The sequence below is a fragment of the Lycorma delicatula genome, chromosome 10 (genome assembly GCF_047948215.1).
Source record: "Lycorma delicatula isolate Av1 chromosome 10, ASM4794821v1, whole genome shotgun sequence".
NCBI classification, from domain to species: domain Eukaryota; kingdom Metazoa; phylum Arthropoda; class Insecta; order Hemiptera; family Fulgoridae; genus Lycorma; species Lycorma delicatula.
In genome coordinates this window covers 119910939-119938796 of record NC_134464.1, presented here as the reverse complement: position 1 = coordinate 119938796, position 27858 = coordinate 119910939, and the positions used below count along the sequence as shown (strand labels likewise).

The following is a 27858-nucleotide window of genomic DNA, read 5'->3' as shown; positions in this document are numbered from 1 at the left end:
AAAAAACTTTTCGTGAAACGAGTTTTTGTTGTGCGTTACAAAAATGAGTGATATTAATTTATTATAAGCAACGATGTGCAATCACGTTTTTGTGTTAAATTCGGTGAGAATGCTACTGAAACTCTTTAAAAATTGAAAAGGGCGTATGGAGATGACGCTGTGTCACAAGCCCAGATTTTTAGGCGATTTAAAGCATTTTCAGCTGGCCGGGAATCAGTTGCGGACGATTCACGTTCTGGAAGACCGTTAACGTCAAAAAGTAACGACAATGTTGAGCGAATCAAAGATTTACTTACTATACGGTACGACCGGCGATTAACTGTCAGAATGATTGCAGAACAATTGAATTTGAACCGTACCACAGTCCATCAAATTTTTACAAACAAATCGGACATAAAAAAATTGTGCAAAATTGGTCCAAAAAAACCTTACTGTTGAATAGAAAAACAGGTGGAAATGTGCCGCGATCTTCTAGGGCGAATTGAAACTGATCCTGTTTTTCTAAAAATTGTTTTTACTGGTAACGAATCTTAGGTATTTGAGTACGACCCAGAAAAAAAAGGCGAGAGCAAGTAGTGGCGCACTTCAAATTCATCATGTTCCAAAAAAGCAAAAATGAGCAAATTAAAAATCAAAAACGTGCTAATTTGTTTCTTCGATAGTAATGGTATCGTCCATAAGGAGTTTTTGCTTACAGGACAGACTGTAAATCAATATGTTTACCGAAAAATTCTTGAAAGACTCCGGAAAAAAGTTGCCCTCGTGAGACCAGCCATCAAAGACAACTGGATGCTGCTTCATGACAATGTACCTTGTCACACTGCAGACTCCATTAATGAGTTTTTGGCAAAGAAAAACATTCCTGTAGTTCCTCGACCACCTTTTTCACCTGACTTGAGCCCATGTGACTTTTCCTGTTCCCGACTTTAAAAAACACCTCAAAGGACACCATTTTGGAATAGTAGAAAACATTTTAAAAAATGTAACCGACCATCCGAAGGATATTCCGGTGTTTAAGTTCCAAACACTGCTATGAAGAGTGGGAAAACCGTTTGAAGTGTTGCGTGGTTTCCCAAGGGAACTATTTCGAAGGTGATAGAGTCCATGTACAATTGGATCGTAGTTTTTCTGAACCAGTCTCATTACTTTATTTACATCCCTCGAATATACATATGTGTAGCGCTGCTTTTGGCTTTAAATCTAAGGGTTGACCAAGCCGATTTTCTTCAAATTTAGTTCAAATATTTCTATACATGGAACATTGATCCTATTGTTTTTTTTTAAATCAACCCCCACCTCTTAAAAATGAAATATATGTTTTTTTTTTATTCTTTCTCTTTATCCCCCTTCAGTTTAAATCCCCAAAAAGTATTTGAACGTTTATACTTCATACATATAGCCATCAAGAAATGTTAACAATTTTCAAAAATTATAGATCCCGGATCTCCTTTTTCTGATTAGCCACCGGAAACACCGTAAGCGGTGTTTCCGGTGTTCTGTGAAGTAATACTAAGGTATTACTTCACAGAATGAATGATGGTAATATGTATGAATAATGTAAATGAAGTGTACTCTTGTACATTATCAGATCGATCATTCTAGAGATATGTGGTTAATCGAAACCAAACCACCACAGAACACCGTTATCCACAATTTAGTAGTCAAATCCGTATAAAAGTAACTGCGTTTACTAGGATTTAAACGTTAGAACTCTTGACTTCGAAATCAGCTGATTTGCGATTACGAGTTCACCGCTAGACCAACTCGGTGGGTCAGATCCCGGACCAAAATTGCAGAAAAGTTTTTTCAAAAATTTTGTGTTTGTTATTTTAGCTTTTATTGAATGGGGTGTTAGACTGAAGGTGCAGAAACTTCGCTGTGCCACAGCGAAGCGTGGCAGGGCAGCTAGTAATATATATAATAGAATATTTTTCAAAAACTATTTTTTTGAATTTATTCACACCTCTAATTTTTTTTTTTTTTTGCGGGCTTAACTCTTTTAATTTTTATTGTTAATAGCCGGGAAAGTCGTGCAATACTCTGCTAAGTTTTTTATTATTATATTTGAAATACTTCATTTACACAAGAACTCAACTTCATGAACCAAAAAAAAAGGAAATATATGTCAAAATATTACCTTTGGTTTTACTACCCACTTAGGTATTAAAACCTTTTACAACCTAATTTAATTTCTTAAATTATCATTTTAATTTCTTAAATGAAGAAGTGTTGCGGAAAATTCATGAAGAAAGAAGCATATGGAAAAATATAACTAAAAGAAGAGACAGACTTATAAACCACATATTAAGGCATCCTGAAATAGTTGCTTTAATATTGGAGGGACAGGTAGAAAGAAAAAATTGTGCAAGCAGGCAACGTTTAACCCACCGGGTTGGTCTAGTGGTGAACACGTCTTCCCAAATCAACTGATTTGGAAGTCGGGAGTTTCAGCGTTCAAGTCCTATTAAAGTCAGTTATTTTTACACAGATTTGAATACTAGTTCGTGGATAACGGTGTTCTTTGGTGGTTGAGTTTCAATTAACCACACATCTCAGGAATGGCCTAACTGAGACTGTACAAGACTACACTTCATTTACACTCATACATGTTATCGTCATTCATCCTCTGAAGTATTATCTGAAAGGTAATTATCGGAGGCTAAATGAAAAAAAAAAAGAAAAAAGGCAACATTGGAATATGTAAAACAAATTGTTAGGGATTCAGGATGTAGGAGGTATACTGAAATGAAACGACTAGCACTAGATAAGGAATCTTGGAGAGCTGCATCAAACCAGTCAAATGACTGAAGACAAAAAAAAATTGTCACTGGTAAAATTTTACAATTAAACATTAAATTTAAATTCTTCTTCAGGTTTATACATTAAACCGAATTAATACACAACGACCTTGAATCGTTCAAATTTAAATAATTTATTTATGTAGCTAGATTATTTTGAAATTAATTAATATATCTATTTTGAAACGTTGCATAAAAATAGGAATACTTATAACTAACCGTATTTAGCTTTTTTTTTTATAACAATACAATCCTACGCAACATTTGAAATAGAAAATTAGCGTAGGCATGAAATTAAATAAAGCGTTTTATTTAATAATAATAACGTTTACATTACAGTCAACGTTTTTATTATTTTTATATAAAACAAAAAAACAGCTTTAGTTATTTTAATAATAATCTGTAGGAAAACTCTTTAGAAGTAAAATTAAAACAACAGGTGGAAAATAAACGAAAGAAAATTAGTTGATATAAATAAATAAAATAATAAAAAGAATTATAAAAATTAAAAAAAAAAAACACGACTGCCAGAAAAAAATTAAAATAAATTGTCCTAAAAAAAGACAATAAATCGAAAGAAAAAAAGGAAGAAAACCAGTTATGGAAATAAAGGCCTAAACATCTTATGCAGTATTTAATTAAATAAAATAATAAAAAATAAATAAATAAAAATAACGAAAATATTTAAACGCAGTCGGGTGGCTCTTTAATATAGAATAATTATTATTCAGAGTTCTTTAATAAAGGACAATTACTATTCAAAGCCCCCTCTCCCCGACTGCATTTAAATATTTTCGTTGAAGGACAAAATTATCTTATCGATGTAAGACCTGGTGAGAATTTAATAATTAGACGATCATAGGTGTCTGCCATTTTTTAAACATGAAAAATATATTTAAATAAATTAAAATTGTCTGAAAGTTGATTGGTCACCCATTATTTTATTTAATTAAATACTACATACCTTTTATTTATTTTTTAGTTCGATTTGTTGTCTTTTTTTAATTCATTTATTATTTTTATTTTTTTAGCAGTCGTATTTTAAAATTTTTATAATTGTTTTTATTATTTAATAATTTTAGTGATCACCGAGAAAAATTCACGATTTGAAAACTTATGGATATAATGTATTCAACATACTGAGCCAAATGAGGAAACTAAACATTCAAATTTATTTATTTAATTGGCGTATACCAATCAATCTTAACTTACAGATTTCTCAAGCGATTATGTTCCTCGAGAGACACTTTATCGTGCGACTCATTCAATAACTTTCTAGGATCCAAACAACCAATATTAGATCTAAACTCTCCAATATTGTCTCACGCGACTCATTGGTACATATGCTTGGAAAAGATGTGGATGCACAGATCTACGACAGCTGTATCTAGGGTAGTCCTTCGTAGTTTATACACCGTCACATCCCAGCACAATATTAGTGGCAGCATACGGCGTTCCACTTTGACCTGCCCCACTAAAGCATCAAATTCGACAATAACAAGGTCGATCCTCAATCCGATGTCGATACTACATGTAATCATACTGTCATCAAACTGTACAAGACCGTTTATGGAAGCTCGTTCAAACTGGTATCAGCAAAGCGTAGGCCGCTCGATTTTTCTGAGTATCAGTTAATTTTTGTTCTGGTTTGGTTCTATCGCGATTTTGTATTATACTACAAAATACCCCGTTTGAAATTCGGAAATCGGAAGATCGGCTGCGAAGATATAACAATATTTCCTAATAATTGTGGTCTGTTAGATCGATAGTGTACCTGATGCGTGCAAAAGTTAATCTTCTACCTACTAACAAATACCCTGTTTGAATTTTGAAAATCGGACGATTATTTGCAGAGATATTTTAAGAGCACCCCATTGAACCTCATAAAACAGTGCACCAGGGGCATCCCGTTTGTTACCAGCTGATGGTGACGATTGATTTAGCCTCGCACGAGGTTCTTGCGTCACTTCATCACTCTAGTCTCATACACAGTCCCCATGGGAAGCTCATTATTATTAAACAAAAATTTATTTAATATTATTTTATTTTAATGTAAATTTAATTCTACTATTTAAGTAATATTATTCATTCGAATCATTCAATTCAAACCCATCTAACACAATGATACGAGGCTCACAGTTCATTAATTCAATTAAAGTTCAATTCATTAAAGTTTGTCCTTCAACTGGCAAATCTCCACTACTATATATATATATATATATAGCCTAAGACATTCCTAGTAACGTACGGATTCCAACATGAGATCATAGATCTAAATCTGTTCGGCCGTCGAGCTGCTACGGTGATACAAACATACATACAAACACCCTAAATACATTTCACTCCTTTTTGGGCAATCCTGTAATTTACAGTGAAAATAGATAATTGCCGCAGCGAATATAAAATAAACGAAAAAAATGTTTGAAAACTTAATCGAAATTTATTAGTATTATGAGTACATATCGAGAACCGTTCTTAAGGTTACGATAAAAATCTAACAGGTGGAAGGAATTAAAATAAAATACATGCGATAAAGAGGGGAAAAAATAGCAGATTTTATACAAGGAAAGAGAACTGATAACGATATTAAAGGAAAACTTTTAAGACCAGGATCGGACAGAACTTTAAAAGTCAGAAACAAAATAGCAGGAATATATGATATCAAAATTATTGTGTTGGTCATAAAAAACAGGAATGAATAAGATTTTATGAGAATGCAGAAATAACTAGAGATTTAAAAAAAAAAACGTTCGCAGTAAGGGCGTATTTCCGGTTTTACTTAAGAAAGGATGTTACGCTGTTGTAATGATTTTTAAAAATAATGTTGGTTTCGGTGTTTTAGTTAGTTTTCGGTGGGTTTTTTGTGTTTTATAATACGTCACTTCTTTTATAATACTGCACGGTACTTTGTATTGTTTCAATAAAAACATTATACTCATATATTTGTTTCGCTCCTTCCTCCTTGAGTTGTAACTGCATCAATCGGCTGACACTGCTACTTGCCAACAATCAATTTTGATACTATTGCCCATAATTTGTACGGTTTTGGAGTCGTGTTCACAAAAATGAAAAGGTTCAAATTAACCCAAAACGATTAAAACTTCAAAACTGAATTTTTGAATACCAACCTGTTTCCTTCAAACCAGATCAAATTTTGGATTATTGCGAAATTAATTACCTGGAAACTAGCTCGCACTTGGCAGTGCTCGCAAAAATCTGATTTTGGCTTCAACATGATATAATATATAATTCGTAATTATACATGATATAATATAATTCGTTGCGAAACCAGCTCGAAACTGGCGGTGTATACAAAAATCTAATTTTAGCTTTCTAACATGTTACAACATGAAAAGCTTGTATCCAGGAACCCTGTTTTTTACCTCTAAATCCGGTCCCTGTGAACCGATTAGCTTGAATATCCTAGTATTTATAGTAGGTTTACATCATCCTATTAAGTTTCATCAAATTTGGTTAAAAATTACTCTCAGTAGAACAAAAAATCTGAAAACTTACAACAAAAAAAACCCGTTTTCTGACTCTAACTCCGGTTCCTGAGAACCGAATCGATTGAAAATCAATAAGGCTCTATTCCTAATATGTTTACACGATCTCACCAAATATTGTGAAAATTAAGTTTGCGTCCGGTAAAACGGGCGATAAAATCTTTACTTATATATGTATATAAATATTGTAAAATCGTGTACAGGAAACTCTAAAACGAAAAAATAAGTTGGGTAATTCTTCCCGACAACACCCCCTTAGAGAATATGACCGGGCGCCAAAGCGCTTTCTACAAATTCTGTGAAAATCCACGAAAGAGTGTAATTAATATACCGCATAAATCAAGAAATACAAAAAAACGGTCGTCTATAATATTTGTACCATTATACTAGTAAACAGAGATTATTCAATCAACACTATTTACTAAAATCAGTTTAAGAACAATAAAAAAATGTTAAATGTTTCTTATACTCGTATTAATACAGACGTTAAAAAAATAAATCAACCACATGCAATTCAAATAAATCGTTGAAGTTCAAATAATGTACGTATAATTACATATTTTAATATTGATTTAATACATGACTTGATTTAAAATTACATAAAAGCAGTTCAATCTTTAATCAGTTGCTAATTAGAAAAACACACAAGTCATAATGAAATTTGTTACATCGGTTCAGAAAAAAAACCCGGAAACAACCTTGAAAATTTGGTTGAATTTTAATAATAGACTGTATAAATATAATTAACTTTAAATGACATAAATAAATTCAAGGTCTAACTAAATACAACACGTATATAAATTAAATAAAAATTTCTTATTTGCTTAAAAAAAGACTCATTAGTAATTAATTTTTAAAAAAAACTACACGCTAATGAGTTCTAAAAAAAAAATAATACATTAGAAGATAAAACTATTCTAGTTACGATTTATCTTTGCCACTGTTTGATGTTCTGTAATTTGCCTCATCATAACGATAAAAATCACCTTGAATGGTCTTTTTTACAAAGGTTTTCAAAAAATAAAGTGGAATTATATTTTGTTACAAAAATTTATCTTCAAAAGAAAAAAAAGAATTTTTTGATTATTTTCTAAAATTACTGCACATTACAATCGCGTAAAATAAAAAATATGTGCTAATATATGCTTAATTTTATTACATTCTTTTCCTAATTTGAATATATTTGGACTAACGTTGTTGCAATAACAGGTCAATCTTCAAATAATACGATTTTTAACCACGAATGATTTTAAAAAATATTATTTAGTCACGGATGAAATATTATGATATATTATTATACCATGAATAATATTGAATATTACCATGAATTATATTATTTTTAACCATGAATGATTTAAGAAAATATTATTTGGTCATGGGGATATTATGATATATTAATGTGATTTAAATCTGAGTATATTGTGAAAAATTGGCAGCTAGTGTTATTAAATTTTCTTGTAAATATGACTGACTCCTTTCTATCTTCCTATTTCTTTGATGTCTCAAATCAAAATTTTAAGAGAACCAATCCCTCAAAATACATATCGAGGACAAAATTATAACATAATATTGAGACCTATTTTTTTTTTTTTTCAATTTTTCAGACTTTATTTAAAAACACTATATTTACCCCTTAATTTCGGTCCCAAGATCAGTCTGGCTTAATTTTACCAAAGGCGCAGAAATGAGAACGAAATCTTTCGCTACCCGCCACTTGCTAACGAAGCGATTTGTTTATATGAATTTCCTTCTTTATTTTCAATAGTAGAACATGTCCTGAAAGTTTGATACATTCTTCATGAATCACTCTGTACACAGCTGTATCACGAAGTTCTCCCGGGACTTTCATAACCTATTTCACTCGTGAAAAAAATTGAAAGAATTCATATAACCATATGTCCTAAAATATTTCGTTTACGAGTCCGGCTAGTGGAAGATTTCGCTCGGATTTCAGCTATCCCGGTGAAATGAAATCGAACTAAACTTTTAGGACGTTAATTAAGGGACAGACTTTGTGATTTCTTATGATTTTTGACCTGAAAAATCAAATAAAACAGTTTCCAGAACCCTATATACAGTAATGTTTTGAGAAATCTGGGGTGAAAATCAATAAATTAGGTTAAAACCCCCATGTTTTTATGTTTGACGTACAACAATTTTGTTAAATGGGTAATAAATACGTAAAACTTTTAAACAAAACTTGTAGAGAACTTAATTCTGAACAAAATGGTGAAAGATAAGTTGAATAAAACAAAGAAAAGTTAGAAAAATCCGAATTTTATTTAGAAACAATACACTAGAACAAAGTGCAATATACGTATCATTTAAAATAAATGTTAAAAAATGAGCCCGCCAATTTCAACACATTTCTTGGCACGCTTCTGTACCGCTTTTGTTGCTCTTTTTACTTCTTCACGGCTGTCTTAAGTTGCTCAGCTGCATCCATGCTGTCAAAACGTTTTCCTTTAAGCACGGTTTTAATTTTTGGGAAGAGCCAAAAGTCGCATGGTGCTAAATCCGGTGAGTATGGCGGATAACAAAAAACGTAATGTTAATGCGTTGTTCAAAATCCATGTTGCGCGACAGACACGATAAACACAACCTCACTCTAGCGGCTCTGGCAGCTGACTGGCAAGCTCGAACGTGTTACAACTTGTCCCTGCCTGTCTCAGTTGATCACGCTATTGGACAAATTACAGCATATGGATGTAGCGTCGGCAGTTGCCGCTATAAAAATTCATTCACCGTATTTTTTGATCACACCTCGTATGCTCATTGCGTTAAGTTGTTGACGCCATATTCTACTGCAACAGCTGTAGGATTACCATTACACACAACCAAAATGAATACCATATCAGTGTATTCCTCTGTTGTAAATAAGTACGGCATTACTTCAATGGCAAACCGATCACGTTCAAACTAAAATTCACAGAAAACCTTCGCTAACAACACAGTTCACCGTATCCGAACACTTAATGTACGTTTCGGAATGATTTTAACACTAAAACAGTATTGCGCATTGTTGAACACCTATTTTTATTTTATTGCCAGCTTTGAAAGAATTTTTCAAATAATTTAATGTTTGTCTGTCACAAATAAAAACGTTAAGTAATTTTTATTTTTATTTTAAAACTGTTATATAATTTCCAGTTTTTTAATTTTATTTTTTAAAAGCAATTTTTAACAGTAAATTTTTTTTTACAAATATTTCTTATCTTCAAAAAAGAATATGATTTTTGTTAAAATTAAATAAGAACTTTTTTTATTAAGAGTAATATTTATTTATTTTTAACAGTATATTCTATTTTTATAAATTGTGAAATTTTACATTTTCTTTTAGAAACATTGAAAGAAAGTAGGTTAGAAGTAAAGTATTGAACTTAAACTGATTGGGAAATAAAATAAAATAAAACTACCCCCGATTTTTACTTCCTTGTACGAAGTAAATAAAGAAAGTATTGTGAACGCGAAAAATTTCATTTTTCAGATTTCAACCGAAATATCCATTTTAAGCATTACTGAATCCATTTTGACTAGTTTCGGCATGACGTCTACACGTTCGTATGTATCTCGCATAACTAAAAAAACTATTAGTCGTAGGATGTTAAAATTTTGGATTTAGGGCTGTTGTAACATCTAGTTGTGCATCTCCCCTTTTAATTGCAATCGACTGAACTAAAAGTGTCCAACTAAGCCCAAAATCCAAAAAAAATGAAACGTCGAGAAATGAAAAAAATCCCATACCCATTTTTTGATTAACATACCTTCCTTTCTGAAGGATAACTCTAGAATTATGATACCAGAAAAGTAAAAATTGGAATACTAAAAATCCTTTTAACAGAGTATGCAATAATAATCTAGGAAATAATGTTAATGTAACAGTTAAAACATCACTTCATTTACATTTTATTATTTGTTTAACAATGAGATAAAAATAAGCATAGAATTACTATTCAATAAAAAAAGAAACAAATCACGACTATTTCTTGAGTAAGGTCATTGAAAAGTATTTATTCAAATATAAATTATGATTATTATAATTTCATTTACACTCAACATTTTCGCTGTATTAAAAAAAAATTAAAGCTACATTAAAAAAAGGATTGAGCTGACAGTTTTTTATTGGACACCATTCATCTTTCATTATTCTTCATACAAACGAAAGCGCTTACGAGAAATCAGTGGAAAAAAAAAATTATATACATTTTATAATTTATAAAATGCAAAAATATACATTCTACATATCTTAATTCTAATGATCTCAAATTGAATAACCTTTCCTGAGGATGGTCGAATGACCGAAAGAGCTAGAAAAAAGGGAACGTGAAAGAATTGTTGGTAAAGAAGAATTTTTTCCTGCAAAATGTTTTTTTTTAAAACCTTTTGTAATAGTATGTATAAAAAAAGAAAATCGGTGATTTAAAAGTGAGTTCAAAAGAATAACGCCAAGCACTTTCGGTCATTCAACCATCCTCAGGAAAGGTTATTCAATTTGAGATCATTAGAATTAAGATATTTAGAATGTATATTTTTGCATTTTATAAATTTACATTCTTCATACTTTAAAACTAATGATCTCAAATTGAAGAATAATTTTTCCTGAAGATGATCGAATGACCGAAAGTGCTAGAAAATAGAACGTGAAACAATTGTTGGTAAAGAAGAAATTTTTCCTGCAAAATGTTTTTTTTTTAAACCTTTTGAAATACAGTATGTATAAAAAAAAGAATATCGGTGATTTAAAAATGAGTTCAAAACAACAACGCTATTTAATAATATCCCTTACCTTTAAACCAACAGTAATGAAACACATATAAAATGAAAGGGTAACTCTTGCAGTCTTTCACTAGACGTGTTCAGTCACGCGCCACATCCAGTTAACGGCTGGTTCACTCATGATACGGACACCACAAAAAAATGTGATGTAATGTGGTGTCCAGTACAATGCAACTGTGTACTGTCCACTTTATTAAAGAATTGGAGGATTGTATCTCAGTTTCAAATGAAATAAATTTAAATGAAGTAGAGCAAAAAATGTGTATATTTAATCTAATAGGCGTACAAGGAAGTCATGTGGTGTCCACATCACATTTTTTGCTCTTTGATTTTGCTGAATACCTCATCCAAGAGATGCTACAATCAATTAAAACCCCGATATTCTATTTTATACATTCAGTATATTTAGACTTATACACAGTGCCTGAAAGAATTTATTTTTTAGAAAGTAATAATAATAATATTCTAGGACTGTAATTTTCTTCAATTTTGAAAGAATACTGAACTCATTAGGTGCAATAGATAAATTTAAATTGATGATCGGCTGTTAATAATTTAAATTTATAAAACAGAAAATTTCCTTAAAATTGTCAAAACTATTTAATGAATTTTCATTCCTTCTAACATTATTATCGTAAAACTATCAAATACATATATATATAATGTTACTAAACTATCGTCTTCTTTAATTGTTCTTTCTATTTACTTTTAACAACTGATTTTGTTTCTAGATACTTCCAAATACTGAAATTATTCCTATTTTGGTTTAAAATATAATACAATGATTTTCTACTATGTTTTTATTATTCTTTTTTAAAGTAAAAATTCTTAAATTCTTCTACAAGGTCAATTAACAATACTTACATAGATTTTATCGTAAATAATATCTCTACAAATTTTATTGAAAACTTTTATTTGAATATTGCCAATTCAACTAATTTATTCTACGTAAAACATAAAAATTATATTTATAAGTTTGTATAGTTGATTGATTAACACAAGAAATTAATAAAAGTATAATTCTTAAGTAAAATATGTCTTTTTATTATATATGTGTATATACACACACACACATATATATATATATTTATAAACACAACTACGTTGAACGTGAGTGTTATGGCTTCAAGTTCAGTTAACAAGCACATAATCATAAGGTTTCTCGAAGCACAATATCCAATTACTTTATATATATATATATCACTTATTTGTTCTTTCTTTATCAGTAAGAAGAGAGTAGCCTATTATTTAAAAGGTTAACAACAAATATGCTTTACTTCAAGGCTTATGTTTATAACATAGTTTTATTTGCTAGTAATAAATTTATAGTCATCAAAAAAGAAATAAATACCTTGCCAATAAACAGCTATATAAAAAGAAGATATGGAAAAAAACATTTTTATATTATATTAATAATAAACCTTCTCTTTTACAATAATCATAAAAGTTTTAATTTATTCAAAGGAATAATTACGGTAAATTACGTGTAAAAGGTTCCCGGTTTTTAAATTTTATTTTTATTTCCTTATAGCGAAAAATGTCGGTTTTCAGATTTTAAAGGAAATATCCATTTGGCTAGTTTCGGCGTGACGACTGTACGTATATATCTCGTATAACTCAAAAAGATTAGCCGTAGGATGTTGAAATTTTGAATTTAGGACTATTGTAACATCTAGTTGTGCATTTCCTCTTTTGCTTGCAATCGACTGGACCCAAAAAGTCCAAAAAAAGACCAAAATCCTAAAAATTTGGTTTTTGATTTTTTCTTAACTGCAGTAATAAGCCCTCATTGAGAGCTTTTCAACGATATATCATAAGTGGTACTTATTTTCATTGTTTCCAGAGTTATAGCCAAATAAAATTTAAATTAATGAAATATATGAAATTTACAAGGGGAAGGTATATGGTTCAATCCGAGTTCATCTCCTTTTTTTAACTTTTTATTTAATTTAAATATATTGATTTATTAATAATTATTAACCTCTGATCGAAAAAAAACTTTTATAATAAATAATAATGTAATAAAAAAAATCAAAAGTTATTAATGAAATAAAATTTTATGTACTTTTTATTTAAAATAAATGTGTATATGTAATTTAATAAGCGTACAAGAAAGTCATGTGGATCAAATCAGATTTTTTATGTTTTGTTCACAAATATTGTTAAAAATTCATAGTTCCTAACATCCTTAAAAGATTATCTTAATAATGTTTTTTTAAGGACAAGATCTTTATCAATGTTTAAGAATTTTTTCGATCGACATTTTTGTAGAACGGTCAACAAAAATAAACCTATTTAAGCTCTTGGTAAAAATAGAACTTGATTTTATTAATATTACTAGACATTCAAAATTTCAATTAAAAGAAAAGGGGGTTGGAACAGCTGCTTGTGAAAGAAAGACTACAGGCAATCTCGGCTTTCTGTTACATTGCTCACATTGTTTTGATTAGAAATAATGTGAGCAATATATTGTCGCCGAATGGCTTCGACGGCACGTAATTCATAACCTTGCGGTGGCCCTGAAAAGGAAAGTTTTTTGCTTTAGTTCTAAGAAGAGCTGTCGGGTTTGGAAACTGGTCTCCGGCGAAGTCGGGGAGTTGCGGCTGGTCCATTGAAGTCCGACCGGGTTTTTCCTCAGCGGTAGTTGGGTCCTCGCTACAGCGTGGCAGTGGTGGCCCCCAGAACCCCGCAGTGTCGAGTCGGCGTCAGTCGTCCCTCGCCGGCGTGGCCGAAGCGGTTCTTCCCGAGCGATCCCACGCTGGGCCGGCTTCTGCTGCTGAGTCCGCCGGCCAGGGCGATTGAAGTCCAGCGAGCTGGAGCGGGAAGGTAACGTTTGCATCCAGCGGCTCCCTCGGCGACCCGGCCAGGCCCGCTGCTCCGTCGGGGATGTTGGCATCCGCCGGGAGGTCCCACGTTAAGTCGGCCAGGGAACTTCTTTTGTCTTCTTCCATCTTCTTCTTCTTGGTCTTCTCCAGGTGGTGGTCGAAAATGAATTGAAAATTTACTCTCGTGCACGTTATTTTATTGGAGCCTGAGAGTGGTGAGGCTGCAGAGCCGCTATGGTTGGAGAACTGCGCGATGGGAGTGATGCTTGAATCAGCGCGTCTGTTTACTGTACGCCAGCTCACATCGTTGCTATCGTGTTCGCCCGCCGATATTAAATTAGGCATATATGTGGTAACAGTATTTAACGCTTAAACTAATAAAATTATGTAATCTTTCCTAACGTATAGTAGGAGTTCTTTTCCATTTAATTGGAAATCATCTTATCCTTTGTAACCGTTATCCTTTCCCTTATCCTTTTTCAATGTCCCATATTATAAAGCATTACGTGTCTTTTAAAAATTGCGGTTGCTACTAGTATTATACTTAAATGCAGAAATTCTCATCGTTAAAACTTCATCTGGTCTCCTGTCCACTTCTAATATCAATCACCACTATTTCCAGCATCTCACCGAACTCATCAACTATCTCTTATCTATTAATGGCGACATATTAGATACACCATTCTTTATGTTTTTCTCTATATTTAAGTTCAATATAGAGCGGTTTTTCTTACTACTATACAGCAAAGCATCTTTCTCAGTATACTATTAAATTACGTTAATTTACAACAAATTTATTTTTCTTTGTTTTCCCCATTATATATATATATATATATTAATTTTCATAAAACTATATGCTACAGTATTTAAGTGCAAAATATTATACCTTTAACAGAGTCAAAATTACAATTTGTTTGTTTTAAAGAATGAAATTGTCTAAATAATTAAAAGAAACTTAAAATAATAAACTTAAAAAAAACTTAAAATATGCACAATTGGAAAACCATGCGGCAGAAAAAGCTTAATTTATAATTTCTACATATATTTTTGAAATAAATATCAAGAATAACACATAAAGAAACCAAAATTTAATTAGCTATATAAACTCTTCTTTTTTCCAATTAAATGATCCGTAAGAAACAATTCTTCAAACAATTTATTACTTTTATAAACCGAGAACCACTCCAGCAACGATTTGTTGAATTTTCCCCGCCATTAGCATACAGCTTTATCAAACTAAAATCACCATATAAGGCAATAAATATTACTTTTTCAACCTTAGTTAATTTATTTTTCTAAGTTCTTCCTTATATAATAAAAGTAATTAAAAAAATCAATGATTTGTTAAAGCAATAAAAATATATATAAATTTTTAATTAAAAATCAATCCTAAGCTGAAGTACAATGTCAAGTTAAAAAGTCATAATTCAGAATATTTTGGGCTATCAGACTAAAACAAAATTTATTTTTTAATTAAAATTTTACAGTTTATCCTTGTAGAGAGTAAAAATTAGAAAATAATACCAACCTAACAAAAACTAATTAAAAATTATAATATATTGCATTAGAGGAAAAAAGGAATTTAAAAAAAATTGTAGATTTTTTTAAAGATTTAAGGGTAGAATTTTATTGTTTCAAAACCCTGTTACAGAAAGGGTTGAAAACTGTTTTTCATCAAAATAAAATATCGTTCAGAGAAAATTAAATAAATAAAAAATTCAAGTTAGATTGAAAGGGTCAAACATTTATTAAATTACAAAAAAAAAAATAAAGTGGAGAAACTTACAAGATTTTTCCAAAAATTTTGTAATTTTTTAACAGTATTTTTGGTAATATATTTTGATACACTTAAAGTCACACGCTGATAAAATTTTCATACTTTAATCCTCTTACACGACGTTTTGAAATACTTCATACACAGACAAATCTAATACCCGTATATGGAACCGATTTTAACCAAACTATTTCTACATACGAGGCATTGATGCCAATAATAGATTTTCAGTCTAAAAGGTCAAAGGGGTGAGGCTGTAGAGCAAGGTCACACCCTCAAAACCCGAAATTTCGCCTAATTAAGGTCATATTTTTCTTACGTACATTTGTTAACAATTAAAAAATAACAATATCTGCAAAAAAATCGTTTGGAAAATCAAATCCCCAACCCAAAAAATGTTCTAAATTACTGCTATGTTGTGACGTCACAGGTGAGCGGTAGAATTAAATAAATGAATAATATTTAAAGTGTAAAAAAGTAACGGTCTGGCTGGGTCTTGAACTCGATCGCCCGGTTGACTCGGTACCTGATACGTTAAGCCTCGCGACTACACCAGTCGCCGACCGTCACCGCTACACCCGCGCGAATAAAATACAGTATGCGCGCGCGCTTTAATTAGAATCATTGAATTAAATAAACCAAAAAAATATTATATTTAAATAAAATGTTAAATATTTTAAATTAAGTTGTGTGCGTATCCGTACATTAGAAACAAGCCACAGTTGTTAGCTGCGTTCCAGTAAGGTCCTACAACTGTGTTGTCGGCTTTTTTTCTTTAATGGATTATTTTAATTTACAACTTTACCCTCAACGGAGCTTGTGCTTCGGTCTATCGCTTAAAACCCCTTCCTGAGATAACAGGAATGTATCCTGAAAATTTGAAAACAATCGGTTGGTTGTTCTCACGTAATTCGAAAATAAACATAAAAATCATTTCACATCATCAAATATAAATGATACCTGAAATGTATAACTACATACAAGGTCTGTAAATAAAGTAACGAGACTGGTTCACAAAAACTTTTTATTTACAATCCAATTAAACATGGACTTTATCACCTTTGAAATAGTTCCCTTGGTAAGTCACGCAACGCTTCAGACGGTCTTCCCACTCTTCATAGCAGTGTGGGAACTCAGAAACCGGAATATCCTTCAGATGGTCGGTTACATTTTTTTTATGCTTTCTACTGTTCCAAAATGGTGCCCTTTGAGATGCTTTTTTTAAAAATCGGGAACAGGAAAAAATCGCAGGGATTCAAGTCAGGTGAATAAGGTGGTTGAGAAAGTACACAGGAATGTTTTTATTTGCGAAAAACCTATTGATTGAGAGTGTAGTAAATGCGTTACTACACCTATTACCTTGAGTGTGACAAGGTGAATTGTCATGATGCAACATCCAGTTGTCTTTGATGGCTGGTCTCACGCGGGAAACTCTTTTCAGCAGTCTTTCAAGAATTTCTCGGAAAACATATTGATTTACAGTCTGTTCTGTAGGCAAAAACTCCTTATAGACAATGTCATTACTATCGAAGAAACATATTAGCGTGGTTTTGATTTGCGGAGTTTTGCTTTTTTGAGACGTGGTGCCACTCCTTGCTCTGGCGTTTTTTTTTCTGGATCGTACTCAAATATCCAAGATTCTTCACCAGTAATGATAATTTTAAACTGATCAGTATCAGTTTCACTTCGCCCTAGAAGAACGCGGCACACTTCCACCCTATTGATTTCTGTTTAACAGTGAGGATTTTTGGGACCAATTCTGCAGTCGGGCCTTGTTCCCCTTCCCCGGCGGTTAGAGGCTGGCACGATTTAAGACCGAGGTCCGGTCCCTGGGGGGAAACGACAAAGTCGGGTCCGATTACCTTCTCCTGTGGATTGGAGGCAGGCAATGAGAAAAAAATCCAACATGGTAGAAGGCGAACTGGCAGTGAGCGCCCTTAAACTTTAAGGACGCATCCGTGGGCCGAGTTTTACTTAACTGTATTTCCGGCTCAGGGGAGTAGGGGGTAAAAAAAAATTCTGCACAAACTTTTTTCATGTCTAATTCGTTTGTCAAAATTTGATGGATTGTGGTAAGGTTCAAATTCAATCGTTCTGCAATCATTCTGACAGTTAATCGCCTTCGTACCGTATCAAGTCTATGATTTGCTCGACATTGTCGTGACTTTTTGACGTTAACTGTCTTCCAGAGCGTGGACCGTCCACAAATCATTCTCGGCTATCTGAAAATGCTTTAAACCACCTAAAAACTTGGGTTCGTGACAGAGCGTCATCTCCATACGCCCTTTTCAATTTTTAAAAAGTTTCAGTAGCATTCTCACCCAATTTAACACAAAAACTTGATTGCACATCGTTACTCATAATAATTTGTATCACTCATTTTTGTAACGCACAACAAAAAAGAAAAAGTCTGTTTACGTCTCACGTGGCAACAATAGACTAAAAATATTAATACCTAATATAAATCAGCTGTTCATACAGCCATATATTTACTAGTAGCTTTACAGTGTTGCCACTTTAGCCGCCAAGAAAAACTAGTTACATTACTTCATTTACAGACCTCGTACATATATAGAAAACTTTACAATCATAATATTTTATTCCTCATCTAAACAATGAGGAATACAAGGGCCAATCAATAAAAATCAAATTTCAAAATACAGATTACGAAAACAATCATGGGACGGGGGTTATATTTCATAGATTTCTACACTTACAAATAAATATTAATAAAGAAAAGAAAAAACACAAAAAATATTTACAAAAACTACTAAAAAATTTTAACAATTACAAATAAAAATAGATGTCAACACTTACAAAATAAATATTAATAATTAAAAGAAAGAAAAAACATTTAATAGAAAAAACTACTAAAAAATGTTGTCATGTTAAGCTTAAATAAAATATTATGTTATTTAATTCTTTTTAACCTCCTTTCCAACTAATGAGAAATTACTATTTCATCATCAATGAAATAAGAACGTGACGTAATAATGTACACACGTTTTGTCACGAAAGAAAGAAATTGAGTTTGAAAAGTAATATTTTATGAACCAGCAGACGAAAAACAAATTAGATTTATACCGTAATGTACCTTATTTCTGGGTTACCTATGAGTAATAAATTATTTGACGAAGATGTTAGGAGTTACGTAAATTTCACAAAAGATTTACCCTGCTTTTCACGGTAGTACTAACTTCATTAAATATACTTTTATTTTTCTTAGTAATGAGCCATTTGACCGGTTTGAAATCATTCATAATTTGTTTCTCTCCTAATATATTTTTAATCTCAACATATTAGAAAAAGTGCAGGGGATCAATAACTCCCCATAATCTTCCCTTGTTGCTGTGTTCATATTAAAGCAGGTCCGACTCCAAAGAAAAGTAAACGATAAAAGAAAGAAAGGATCTGTATTATATATAACTAACAAAACTTATAAAGTTCTAAAATTATATTCTCTACCTTAATATTTAAGTTCTCATTTATGTTCATTTCTATTATATTTCCATAAATTTTTCAATAAATACAACCGTTAAGATTTAAATGGTAAATTAACTTGAAAATATAAATAAAACATTACATTATTTCAACGATAAGAAGGAATGAATGAAACTACATTATCATAATCTGTATAAAATATAATTTTTCTATAGTAGAGTTCTGTTTTAATTCAACCTTTCGAAATTTCATAAATTTGTTTACTGTGTCATAATGTTATAATGACTAAATATATCTTCCTTGTTTTATGAAATTTACATAATACTCACTGTTAAGTAGAACAATGTTCTTGTTCCGTCTATTTTTATAAAATTTCGTCTCAGAACGGCAGCCGCCATCTTTCATTAAAAAAATAATAGTGAGGTACGTAGAATAAGAAGTTTCCGTCCACAAACCATCGCTGCTGAATTCAGAACACGTTGTTTCTTACACTTCCTCACGCAACTGTTTTTACGCTTAGGTCTCTCTTTTGAAGTTCCATATTTAAATATTACGCAGTCTCTCTGAGATCGTACTGGCGTTTGCAAAGCATCATGTCGATACAATATTAAGAAATGTTATATCGTTTTTCTTTAAACTTATTTTTAATAGTTTTTCTTTAGTAAATATATTCACAAAACATTTGAAAAAAGGGTTTACAGCTGATGTACCTTTTCAATAGCCCATGTATATGGAAACAGCTCGTATGATATTGTTAAAAAATCCAATTATTTTGAAAGAACTGGCTATACCTTACAAAATAAATTACGACTGAATATAGTTTTCTAAATAATTCTAATTCTGTTAATTTTATATCGTTTCAGAGTTAAATTTAGAACAAAAAACAAGCGAGATTTATTGCTAATCACAGAATTAAATAAATAAATAAGATTTCAACAGTAAACTTTTCAAGATCTGTTATTTGACCACGATTAAATAATTTAAACCTAGGGGCGTCTTAATCAAGAAGAATGGTATAGTGTTCCATACATTATACCTAAAAGAAGGAGGTTTTGCCCTGATAATTTCTACCCGATTTTTATACACAAACACCGATAGCTTTTATAGATATAAAAAGGGAAAATCAGTGCCTTTAATACAAACACCTTTTATAGATATAAAGATGGAAAATCAGTATCTTTAGTTCCCTGAAAAACGGTTTATAATAATAGAAAACGTCCATAAAATCCTTATAAATGGATATTGTTAAAAACCTTAATTACCTCACAATAATACAGGATATTTTAGATGAGTATCAAATAATATACAATGAAATTAGTTTTTATCGTTATTTTACAGGCATTTTAAAATTACTTTATCAAAAATTAACAAACCAAAATATTATTTTTTATTTATTTTATGTGATTTTTCCAATTTAAAGAAAATTTATTCATTAAATTGGAGATAAACTTTCCCTCATTAGTTAACTGGTAGGTATATATTTTTCTATTGTACTTTGAGGATAGAAGACTAAGTCTACGACCATGAAAAAGTAACACTTATTTTTTTCTAAATTCAATGTTAGATAGTTCCTAGTAAAATAAATAACTAAAAGAGAATTATAAACTTAAATCTCAATTAATAAAACCTAATTATAATCGTATAAATATTTATACAGTAATAAAATTTGCTAATATAAATAATTAAAAATAAATATAAGAAGAAATTCTTATAAATATTTATAATGAATATAAATTATAATAGCAGTAAATTCGGATAATAGGAAAACAAGAAAGGAAAAGAATGAAGGCTGTTATAAAGGATGGTGAAAAAGAAAGTATTTTTAAAAATAGATAGGTTGATAGAATACTACTAGTCTTATAAGTTTTTAGGTTTTAATATTAGTCTTATAAAAAAAATAAAAAAATTACATACGAAAAGAAAGATTTAAGATAAATTTACTGTAAATGATAAGAAAGTATAAAAGAAGGTAAATATTGGAATAGTAGATAATTTAGGGTTTAAAATTTAAAGGATTTTGAATATTAGCAAACAATTCAAAGAACGGATAATAAAAAGTAGAACTAGATAAATGAAATAAATAAAATTAAATAAACATTTCTTATATGGGAAATAATTTTATAGTTTTACACGTATAAAACTATATATGCCACAGAGAAATGAACTGAATAATCGTTTACTGATAAATATAATACCGTAAAATTCCACTTTAATTTCATAAAATAATGTAATAAACTGACAATTGAGTTTTATTACTTTAAATGAATTAACTACTAGAAATATTTCAGTTTATATCGAAAAGCATGCAGGAGAAAACGAAATGATACTAGATATGTTTATGTGTGTGTGTGTGTATGTGTGTGTGTGTGTGTGTGTGTGTGTGTGTGTGTGTGTGTGTGTGTGTGTGTGTGTGTGTGTGTGTGTGTGTGTGTGTGTGTGTGTGTGTGTGTGTATGTATGTATGTTTTTATATATATATATATATATATATACAAGCGCGTACGCAAACGGTTGCGCACACGAGTAAACAGCAGCATAAATTGAAATAAGAGAGATAATAATTTAACAGTACTCAATAAATTAAATTGCTTTATTAATATTACGTATATAAAAACGTTTATCTACATACATATATATATATATAAAATTTACTCATAAAAATATAAAACATTTTCGTATTTTATTCCTAGATCCTGTACCTTGCAATGTGCCAATTAGAAATTAAATTCTGCTCTTAAACTGTTCAATATTGTGAGCGTAGTTAACAAGAATATTGATCTGTTTGATAGGTTTGTGTAGGTACAGACAAATATGTCCTGAAGCACTGATTTAGCTAGTATTAGGAAGATTTCATAAGAAAGCTACCTATAGTAATAGAAACCATGATTCGATTTCCGGAAAATTTCAACATATCTTCGCGTTTCACATCCCCCAGACCCCAAAACCACCGTCAGTTCAAAAGTATATATATATATCACTTTTTTGTAGATATGATAACTGCCGTAATTTTTCACCAATCACTTTCAAATTGTTCCTTAAAAATAACTCGTCCCCAATTCTCGGTCGAATTCGTTAAGGGGAAAAATCGGACGATGCGGGTGGAAATGGGGGCTTTTTCGAAAAAACCAAAATATCGCTATATCCTTCTTATTAAGTAAAATATCAAATTCGTTTTAAGTTCCTACTATTCTTTGAATAAGGGCCTAAAACTTATCTAAGTAAAGGTTTTTGATATCACCAGCCATTGGTCCAGGGGGTACGAAAAAATGGAGTTTCGAAGACAAAAAAAATCATACCTCCCTCAATAAGCACAGTATCGAATCGGTTTAAAGTGGTCGTTATTCCTCTAAACATTACCTAAAACCTTTGTCTGAAACAATTTTTTGATAAGGCTAACCCTTACGGCAAGGGATGACTAAAATGTTGGTGGAATTGTAAGAAGATGGGGTTTGTCGAATGCTAAACGTGTGAAACACGTGTAATCATTGTCGAGTAAATTTGAAGTTTTTCTTAACGTTAACGTTGAAATATTTTTTTTTATCCCCTACTTAACACTTGTGAAATCTTCCTCCGGCTTCCGGCGTGCCGAAAGGTATTTTTTTTCCTAATTCTATCATTTTTTATACTTTCATTTTTGTTGTTTTCTATCTATATATTATTACGAATTATTTTTTTTATAAATATTAGGGAGAAACTATTTATTAGTTTAAGTTAAAAAAGTATATTTGAGCTAATGCTTGTTACCTTTATCTGCATTACTTGTAAATAAATAAATAAAATTGAAGATATTAACCAATAAAGAAACCTGTAAATTTACTATTAATTAATTAAATATTACGTACGGAAATTATATACTTACATTAAACATGAAAGGAACGTCAGTTACTAACATATACTGTACATATATATATATATATATATATAATTAAAAAACTATAAATATTCAGTATTTTTAAGTATATAAATAAATTTTTAAAATAACTGAATTTATACTCTTCCATCACAAAAAAATCATTTCCCGGCTACGCCGTTCAAGTAATTCATTTTTGAAAAACATTTTTTTTGCAGTTCCCATCCATTAGGCGAGAGTTAAGTTGCTTTAGAGATTTTATTAACAAAATATATTTTGAGTATTAAAAATCTGAAATTGCAAAAACATTTTGTTTCATTTTGAGGATTCTTATATTCAATGGAAAATATTTGGGTATAATTAATTTTTTTTGAAAATAATCCCTAAGTAGTGATAATAAATTTAAAAAATACTTTTTTAATTTTTTTAAAAATACAAAAATAAACAGTCATAATTATAAATAAACAAAGTTATAATTTTCTAGGAAGGGGGTGAAAATATTTGGCTAATTTTTTTCCTCAAAAAATACTAAAGAATAAGGGCTATCAAAAAATTAAGATTTTTACATTTTAAATGCAATGGATAACTTCCGAGATTAATTTAAATTAATTTTTTTTTTATTAACAGTAAAATATTCTTTGTTACCAAAGACCAATTGTGTTTTTCCATTTTACAGATTCGACGCCAGCACGACTCAGTACCGACATCGACAAGAGTATTTTCACAATACAAGTTTTAACTTAGTTGTCTACCGATTTCAGTGATTTTTTCCTTGTATTTTGCTATTAAAAATATTTTTTTAAATAATGGTTATTTATATTAAGATGAGTAAATTTAACAGACAAAAATTTAACAAGCAGGGCTTACTTTCTACAAGATCAATTAAAAGTTACATCATATTTAAAGTTACCTAGCTATATTTTACAGAAAAAAAGTTTTTTTTTACAAATCCAAAAAATAAAAATATTACTTTATAAATTGTAACTTGCAGTAGACTAAACACGCATCTAATACAAAACAAATAACGAACTGAGAAGTCACAGTACCGACGACAACGGAAGACTGACAGACCACCATGTCGGTGAGGGTGAAAGCTACTCGTAAGTTTAAGTTAGTCCTTACGACCGCCGACACTACGCCGTTATCGTATCGGTAAATGATGAAAACAGTCATTGATGTAGAAATAGAGATGCAAAAAATTCTAACTCTTTCCTGAAGCAAGATATAGCTAATATACAGAGTGTTTCTAAAACGATGGGTTGGCTATACTTTTTCGAATTCTACTTGTAAAACTAAATAAAAAATATTCTTAGGAAAAATGGCAAATTCTCCTTCGTTCGACCCCTGTCCGCTATTTTGTTATTATTATATAAAAATTTATATCTCAAGTTCGGATAGACGATTCACATTAATATTTGGTAAGCGTCTCGGTAATAATATTTTAAAATTAGCAAAAAATCAAGACTTTTAAATACCTTCGCAAATTGCAAAATGGCAGCCATGTTTATTTTTCAATCCGCTATAAATCCATAAATATTAGTTTTATAAAACTGTATGTTATTTTACAAAAATATTAAGCCTTTTATTTTGAACAAAGTTACGTTTTATTTTTTTTAAATCGGTTAACAAATAGTTGTTATGAAACTTCAGCTTTCGTAAAAAAAAATTTTTTCTTTGAGTAAGTACACCAGTAAAGATTTTTAGAAATTTATATCGGCCAAAACATCTCTAAATTTCCAATTTTTGGAAAACTTCCAATTTTTGAAAAAAATTAATTTCCCCCCCGAAAGTATCTAACTACCAAGTTTGAAGATGATGGGTCAACAGGGCCCACAGTTATAAGATCAAATGCACACCAACATACATACGCACAGACGTCCGTTTGGCAAAAATAATTTTTTTTTTGGACTTGGGAGCATTAGAATAAGACTTTTTTCGCAGATTATTTACAATTTATTTAGATATTTTTTTTGTTAAAGGTTTTTTTAAAAGGTACAAAACTTGAAAAAAGATCAATTTTTTTATCGTTCAGTATAATTTCCTGTTATAGGTATAACTACTGTAGCAGCATACATAGCTATAACTAGGAAAGTAAAAACAGAATATGAAAAACGAGCAGTATACTATGATATTTAGGATTAATAAATCTGATAGTCGAAGGAAATTAAAAGTTGAAATAGTGTAAAAAAAAAAACCAAACATAATTGAGGATATAGATGTAAGAGAAAATGTTAACGTTAAGAAAATTAATGGGCGAAATAGAAAGCACTAGAGAAATGCAACGGGTGACTGATAATGATTAAAAAAAGTGAATGTACACTCAAACCAGAAACCTTTTTTTTTTTTTCAAGCAGATAAAAAATATAAATAAATTACTTCGTAATTGACTAAGCGGTATTAAATTTATAATCTAGAGTATTTTAGTGACTTTTTCGAGTAACGATATTTTAAATCGTTAACTAAAATAAGTACTTGTCCGTGTCCGATAACAAGTTTTTAATGTTACGTCAAGTCCATTGTTACGGTAAATAATCACTTATATTTTTAAATAATTTTTTTAATAACACTTCTTTTTAAATAATCTATATATTTTCAAAATTGCAGATTTTGACACATTTATTCCTACATAAAACGGTATAAATATATATATATTTTTTAGACTAGAGATTAATCTATGTATTGTATAGATGATGAATGATTAACCCACAAAACCACTGCTCAGAATTATACTTGTTTTATACATTTATATAAACATAAGATGGATAAACCTATGAACGATTAATGTTTACAGCTTGTAAAAACATTAAAAAATATTTCATAATTTATGAAATTACGGAACACTTCAAAATCATAATATCTGTATTAAAATAAATACGTATTAATATATTTATGTAGGCCTACTAATTAATTCTAAGAAATCGGTTTAACATTAAGAATGTAAAATATTAAAAAACTAAATCCTATTTAATTATTACGTATTACTTAAAATTATTTAACAAATACTTATAATATCCATAAAATAATTGTTTGCTTTCACCAAGTGTTTCAGCTACTTCTGGAAAGTATTGGTGTGTGTGTGTGTGCGTGTGTGTGTGTGCGTGTGTGTGTACAGCCAAAGGCAATTACCGCTTTCAACTTGCCAGGCCTGAGGTAGTTACAAATGTTGTGCAATGTAAATGTACCGGTAAACATATAATCTGAAACAGACTCAGGTCGACCACTCCTGAGACCTACGGTTAATTGTAATCGAACACCAAAGAACACCGGTGTTCTGCTTTTAAATAGCAGTCAAATCCGTATAAAAGCAACTGACTTTACAACCAGACGATTTTCGACTTCGAAAACCAGATGATTTTGCGATGACGAGTTTTATCCGTAGACTAAACCGTGGGTTTCATAAAATAGTTATTAAATTTTACATAAATCTTAAATATAAAGCAGATATGCGTATAAACTTATATAAAATAATAGAAGATTTTTTGTACGAAGTAAAGGAAGTATTGTAATCGCGAAAAACTTCGGTTTTCAGATTTCAACGGAAATATCTATTTTAACTAGTTTAGGCGTGACGTCTGCACGTACGTACTATCTCGCATAACTCAAAAACTATTAGCTGTAGGATGTTAAAATTTTAGATGTAGGACTGTTGTAACATCTAGTTGTGCACCTCACCATTTGATTGCAATCGACTGGATCAAAAGTGTCCAAAAAGCCCAAAACTATTGGATTTTGGACTTTTTCTTAACTGCAGTTAAGCCCACATTGAAAGCTTTTCAACGATATATCATAAATGGTACTTATTTTCATTGGTTCCAGAGTTACAGCCAAATAAACTTTTAAATAATGAAATATTTGGATCTTACAAGGGGAAGCCACCTCGGTTCGATCGACTTCATCTCCTTTTTTTTAATTTAAATGTATTTATTTATTATTAATTATTAACCTCCGATTGTAAATGTTTTACAATAAATAATTATTCAATAAAAATTTTAAAAATATCAGAAGTTATTAATGAAATAAAATTGTATGTACTTTTCATTAAAAAAAAATGTATTTAAGTAATTTAATATATGTACAAGGAAGTTATGTGTTATCCACATCATTTTTTTTAATTTTTTTTTTTAGATTAATAAATTATTTTATTTGTTTTTATTTCTGTTTACCAATATTTATCATTTGTATTTTTTTGTTTATTTACTTTTAGTATCAGATTTTTATCAAAGCATTTCAAAAAAACCTTATATAGCACATTGAATAGTTTTCCAATAATTAACTAGTTCTCCCCATTTCATTTTGTTTAACACTAAAATAAATGATGTTACTTCAAACTTTGACCGACCACTGTCCTTTAAAGGATCAATTTATTGAGCTCTGATTCGTAAAATTTATTTTTGCTTTTTAATAGGCATTAATGAAATGTGCCACTTAATGTGCCACCGTAATACCATTGCAGCTCTCTAAAAAGGAAGGTTGAATGTTAAGTGAAAACACAGTTATTACGCGCTAGGAACCCACCGGGTTTACAAATCAACCGATTTCAGAGTCGAGTGTTGCAACGTTCAAATTCTGGTAAAGGCAGTTACTGTTATACGGATTTGAATACTAGATCGTGGATACCGGTGTTCTTTGGTGATTGGGTTTCAATTAAACACACATTTATTTCAGAAATGGTCGAACTGAGACTGTACAAAAGTACACTTCATTTACACTCATGCAAATCATCCTCTGAAGTAATAATAACTGACGGTAATTCCCGAAGGCTAAACAGGAAAAACGTATGCGCTAGGATGATTTAAAAATATTTTTATCTTTAACTGTTGAAAAGTTAAAGGAAGGCAAAGATTTTCTGAACATACTATACATGCACTCTAATTATAATCATATAAATT

The 27858-nt window shown here is 30.3% G+C and overlaps 1 protein-coding gene across 1 annotated transcript in view; it reads right to left on the bottom strand.

Annotated features, from left to right (window-relative positions):
- The window catches only part of LOC142331359 (forkhead box protein N3-like), a 746610-nt gene that overhangs the window by 652130 nt on the left and 66622 nt on the right, over window positions 1-27858 (bottom strand). The gene's annotated exons all lie outside the window — the stretch shown is intronic.